Here is a 6000-nt window from a genome sequence, read left to right as displayed (position 1 = left end):
TGATGCTGCTTGGCCTGCTGTGTTCATCCAGCTCTATACCTTGTTATCTCAGATTCTCCAGCATCTGCAGTCCCTACTATCTCTGCCAACAAATAGCGATCTGCTGATGGGGCTGGCTAGCTAGGAATGATACTGGAGGGCAAATGGTCCTGTCACCTCCCTCTTTAGTTCATCAAACAGGAATAACCCTGCAGTCATTTGGACTGTGAGTGCCTGTGAGTGTATTGTTGTCCTCACAATGGAGTTTCACAACAAATCATTGTTATGCCAAGAAACCTGATTGCAATGATGTACACCCACCTGATGCTTTACCCTGACGCGCTCACTGGTTTACAGAACTATCACACAAAAGCCAGTGAAATCAATCTGCAGTCAAGTCAAAATATCAGATACCAGCCAGGTTATCTCACATCTTTAAGAGGCGTTTTTGACAGTGTGACAAAGACATGAAAAGTAATATGAAAAGAAAGATGTGATGAAGATTAATAAAGTGGCTGATGGCTCCTATTTTATTTGCAAAGTGTTTTGTATTAAACAAAGAGGGTGATGTGATGGTGGGAGTATGGATTACAGTTGAGATCCCAGTTATCAAAATCACACAGCTTATTCTAGTTTACACTGCAGTGACCACCTTATAACAAACTGGTAGAATGTGTATGTGCATTATACCATGTTCCCAACATCTAAAAAGCATTAATGGTAATTGGTCAATGCCCATCAACACTCTTCTCACTTTTTAAGCCATTCTAAAGGCAGGAAGATAATAAAGTTAAGAAAGAGTGGGAAGGATGGGTTGAAGTCAGAAGGAAATATGGGTAGATGGGTACAGGGCTCTCTTTCTCTTTACCTTCTCCACTGAGCTGCAGAGATAACAAAGAAAGAGGCATGACAATGATATAACAAGGTGTACAGCTGGATGAACACAGCAGGCCAGGCAGCATTAGAGGAGCAGGAAAGCTGACGTTTGAGGTCTGGACCGTTCTTTTGTTATTTCTTCCTTTAAGTATTTCAGGGAGGGACGCAGTAGTCTGATGTAGCTTCTAGCAACACTATCTCTGTTCCCCAGGGCAGGACGTGTCATAGATCATTTACTGCACATCCTGTTCAATGCTTTCTGAGGATGCAGGTACGTGCAGGCTTTCGAGTGATGGTTAATGTTGGTTTGGTGCTATCCTAGTTTGTTGCACTCAGACCCTGGGTGAGGTTCTCCAATTTGTTACAGTGTCAGACAGGATAGCCCAAATTGTTAAGATCCCAATATCAGGAAGATGACCAGGCTCCCCTTCTGCATTTGTCCACTGTCTTGACTGGATACAACATGGTTCACTCAAAATGGCTGCCTTCCCTTGCGAATACCTTCCTTCTACACCCATATTAACTTATCTTTGAAAAGTAACAATTTAAAAGGCTTTCATGTGTTAACAAAGAGTGCATTTATACTTTGCCAGTATTAGTAATGCAATAGATTAAAAGTAAGAAGTGAATCCAAAGTGATAAAAATCTTTAAAAATATACAGATCAGTTTCTGAAATCTTTATGAAGAGTGGAAAATTGAATAGTTGAATTTTGTAGTGAAAATTACTGGTCACATTGTTATTGGTAGGTGACCAGTTAATTACAAGATTCCCAGTTTTGCAGGTTGTTTGAGATTCTGTCCTTCTGATTCCTTTTGACTGTGATGGAATTCCAGATTTCAGAATGAGAGATAATCTTTTGTTATCTTGTTTCCTTTGGGCTAGCTTGCTAGGTAGCAGAACTCTGACACTCAGGGTGAATGAATCCTTTTCCCTACGGCACAGGGGTGACTAGGAGATAGTTCTGAAGCTGTGACTTTCACCACACCTTAAGTCTTGAACCCAGGCTAATACACATGGGTAGCTTAGCCCACTGGCACACAGAACCTCAGTCCCACTATCCCATACCAGTAGAAACTGGCTTTTAAACTATGTCCTTGTGTATTCTACAAAGAGAAAAACACAAAATACAAATTGCAGTTTGGAAAATAATTTGCAGGGGTGGCTTGCTGTGATCAGGTTGGGGGGTGAGGAGGTTTCAGACCTTTGTAGGGTCACAGAGATCACAGTCTAGTCTGCTTTCATTGCTTCTTTCCCCTTTAAGGGGTTGCTGTTTGATGTTCCCTTTGCATCATCAGGCATATAATGTGCCTCTCTCTTTCCACACAGCCAGTTAATTTATGTTTGCATTACTTTTTTGCTTGTATCAGTCTTCTTTCACAAAACACATTTGCAAAGTACAATTTTAAAATGTCCATAGTTTGAAGTTTTGACTTGTATTCACAGAAGCTGATATCACAAATGGCTGTTCCTAGACAGAATCCCAGATTTGTATAACAAATGAGCAGGCAGCGTCTGCATTGTTTAGTCATAACAAAGGAGTCTGCACGCAAAATGAGTTCTGTAGTAGCTTTATTTTAAGAACCAGGCATACTGCCGGCTCTTCCTTTGGAAGTTCAACTTTCTGTTGTAAATCACCTGGTAATACGCTGGGATAGTTTGGGGGATATTTTAGTGAGCTCCATGCATTAACAGAAAGTGTTGCCTCTCCTCAGAGTGATGGCACTGGTGTAGGTGGCATGTGTGCATAGAGGCTGCAACAAGTATGGGTGCAATAGTGCCAGTTCCTCAGAGTCTGCAGCATGGCATGCAGATCTGAGTTAGCAACATGTGCCATCCCCACAACAAGTTGAGCCAGACTGCTCCATGCCCCTTGACCTTGACAGGAGGCTGTCTGCTGGCCAGGACCCCCAGCATCTCGGTGTACATTCTGTGCTCTCCTGTATGCCACTCCAACAGGGCGCTAATTTAAATCCTCTGCAGCAGTCCATACCTGTGCCTCACCCTCTGGTGAGCTGGTAAATGAATCACCTTTTTCAAATGCACCATTCTGGGCCTGCTGATCACTGTCCACTCATGCCCACATGATTTATCATGTTTATAAAATTATGTGGGGCATAGGTAATGAGAATAGTAAAGATCCTTTCTTTAGGGTGGGGGAGTCCAAAACTAGAGGGCATAATTTTAAGGTGAGAGGAGAAAGATTTAAAATGGACCTATGAGGCAACTTTTTCACACACAGGGTGTTTCTAAATTGGAATGAACTGCCAGAGGAAGTAGTAGATGCAGGTACAGTTACAATATTTAAAAGACATTTGGACAGATATATGAGTAGGAAAGGTTTAGAGAGATATGGGCCAAACACAGGTAAATGGGACAGAGACAAGTTGGACCAAAGAGTCTGTTTCTGTACTGTATGACTCTGTGTTGATCCTAAATCTAACACCAGCATCCAAGGCATGTATAGTGTCAGTATCTCAGCTGATGGCTGTAAGTGTCAGATCAATTGACAGGGCCTCTTTGTTAATGCTGTGCTGTTGCTCTCCCTCCAACTCCTTAAGCTCCTGTGGCTAGGGAGGCCCTTGGAGTCTGAAAGCAGAAAATCCAAAGGGAAAAGTTATCTTGGAGGGAGGTGGAGTGTCAGGAGCAAGGTCCTGAGCATGGAGCATGGTTGCAATTTCTGGAGCTTGTTCACTGTGCCAGTGGTGGTATGAGGGTTAGTTGGGATTTCATGAGGGCTCGTAAGACAGAAACGTATCATCTGGTTCAGTATTCCCAATGACAGCAGATGGTGTGGTCTTGCATCGCCTCCAATAGGCTCAGGAGATGCAGGCATCCTGTCTCCTGCTAGTTCTTCTTTGCTTCCCTCTATTAGCCACTGCCTTCTCCAAGAATATCATTGTACAGCAGAATATCACTGGTTGTGCTTTCATGTGTTTGGATTGTGTGCCTGTTGTAGCTGAATAGCCAAGTGTATGTGCAGGCAGTGAGAGGTGGATGTGAGGCTGGCAGCATTGATAGATAGAGTACCTGAATATTAGCTATAGTTGCTGCATGCCAAGGAGTGCTGCTGGTGAGGGCAATGCATTGAGCAACATGAGAGGTTGATGGAGCAGTGGGTGGGGGGGTACCACGTGGGAATGTATTCACTAACCTTGACCACCCACATAAAAGCCATTGAACATCTTGTAGCATTTCAGCCATGTCCTCGATCCAGATTCCAGGAGTTGACCATCAGCCTCTTGTTTCCACTGCCATCTGAGGGTCTCCTATAGAACTACAGCATCTTTTCTGTGCCAACCAGCACCACTATGGCATCCAATACCACCTTCATCACCGTGGATGCTTCTGACTGCCCTAATATTCACATTGCAAGAATTTACATTGCAGTAATCAGAGAAATAGTTTCACTGTGCCACAAGGTCGGGAAAAATGGCTCCAGGCCCATCTGCTGAGAGCAAAAGTTCATTGGCCACATTTCAAGGATGCACTGGCTAGCGCCGTAACCTTGTAGATGAGCTGGATAGATGGACGTTGTATTGCTTACCTTGATCTGAAGAGGCATGGGCAGGTCACAAATTACAACTCCCAAGTCTAAAATCTAGTATTATCCATTTTCTAGATGGAAGGCTTTACACCTGCTCGCTAAAACCATGTGCAATTGTTGCCTCTTGCTGCCTATTTAATGTCGCTTGGAAAAGGCTTGATAAAACTCTGTTTGCATGATCACGATAAATATTAAATGTCCATCACTCATTTCTTTGGTGGGGCTGAGGAAAGAGCACAAAGACTATAACATGTGTGTCAGATATGGAGCTAATCATCCAGAATCACACGACATTTTATATCATTTTATTATGAAAATTAAGACTATCATGTCAGCTCCACTGCATTTTATTCTTCTTATATCTATCACATACCTCTTTATGAAATCAAACTTTTGGATCTAACATTTCTACCAATCTGTGGAAGCCTCACCTTCAACATACTCCTTTCACTCTTTGCTGTAGTATATTTAACCTGGACTTGATCATCGTGTTTTTAAAAAGCTACTGGGCATGAGCTTGATCTACTTTTTTTTGAAACGGTACAGTTCATCCCTCACAAAGCAATCAGAATCCGCAACAAAATACAATAGAATCAGTGAAGAAAGCAACAACAAAAACAGAAGTTGCTGGAAACAGCAGGTCTGGCAGCATCTGTCAAGAGAAATTAGGGTTAACATTTCGGGTCCAGTGACCCTTCCTCAGAACTGATGGTAGCTAGGAAAATGTTGGTTTATATGCAAAAGATAGGGTTGGGGGAGGTGGTAAGAAGTAAATAATAGGTGGGGATAGAGGCCAAAGAGAGCGAAGAACAGTTGGACAGACAAAGGAGTGGATAACAATCTGGCTGGGAGGGTGAACAGCTGTTAATGGAGACTGTTAGTGGCTAACAACAGGAGGTGTGTAATAGCAGACTATGTGATAACAAGGCCTGGTGTGTGGGGTAAGGGGCTGGTACGTGGGAGAGTTCAGGCTCTAAAATTATTGAACTCGATAGTGAGTCAGAGGGCTGCAGGATCCCCAAGAAGAAAATGAGGTGTTGTTCTTCCAGCTTGTACTGAGCTTCGCTGGAACACTGCAGCAAGCCAGAGACAGAGATGTTGGCCAAGGAACAGGGTGGTGTGTTAAAGTGGCAGGCAACTGGAAGAAAGTATTTTAGACAAACTTCACCACTCTTACTGCTCTCATTTGTCAACAATTTACACCTAATATAGTCTTCCAATGCAATTTGATTTAATTCTTTGTTAATTATGAACATAAACTATAGCATTCTCTGATTGGAGCAAGAAACCTGAGGATAAGCAAGGCTGTTTTCTGAAGAAGGGACTAGACCCGAAATGTCAGATTTCCTGCTCCTCTGATGCTGCTTGGTCTGCTGTGTTCATCCAGCTCTACACCTTATTATCTCAGATTCTCCAGCATTGGCAGTTCCTACTATCTCGATAAACAAGGTTACCACGTTTAAATCAATTTATTCCATTAGGGTGAAATGTGGCATAGAGTTATACACAGAAAGCACTTATTGATATTGATCCATACTGCATTTGTTATGAGTAATGAATATGAATACTCTCTTGCTGCTCTGTTGTGAAAATCTATTC

Source organism: Rhincodon typus, chromosome 8 (genome assembly GCF_021869965.1).
Source record: "Rhincodon typus isolate 14 chromosome 8, sRhiTyp1.1, whole genome shotgun sequence".
NCBI classification, from domain to species: Eukaryota; Metazoa; Chordata; class Chondrichthyes; order Orectolobiformes; family Rhincodontidae; genus Rhincodon; species Rhincodon typus.
Note: the sequence above shows the minus strand (reverse complement) of the source record.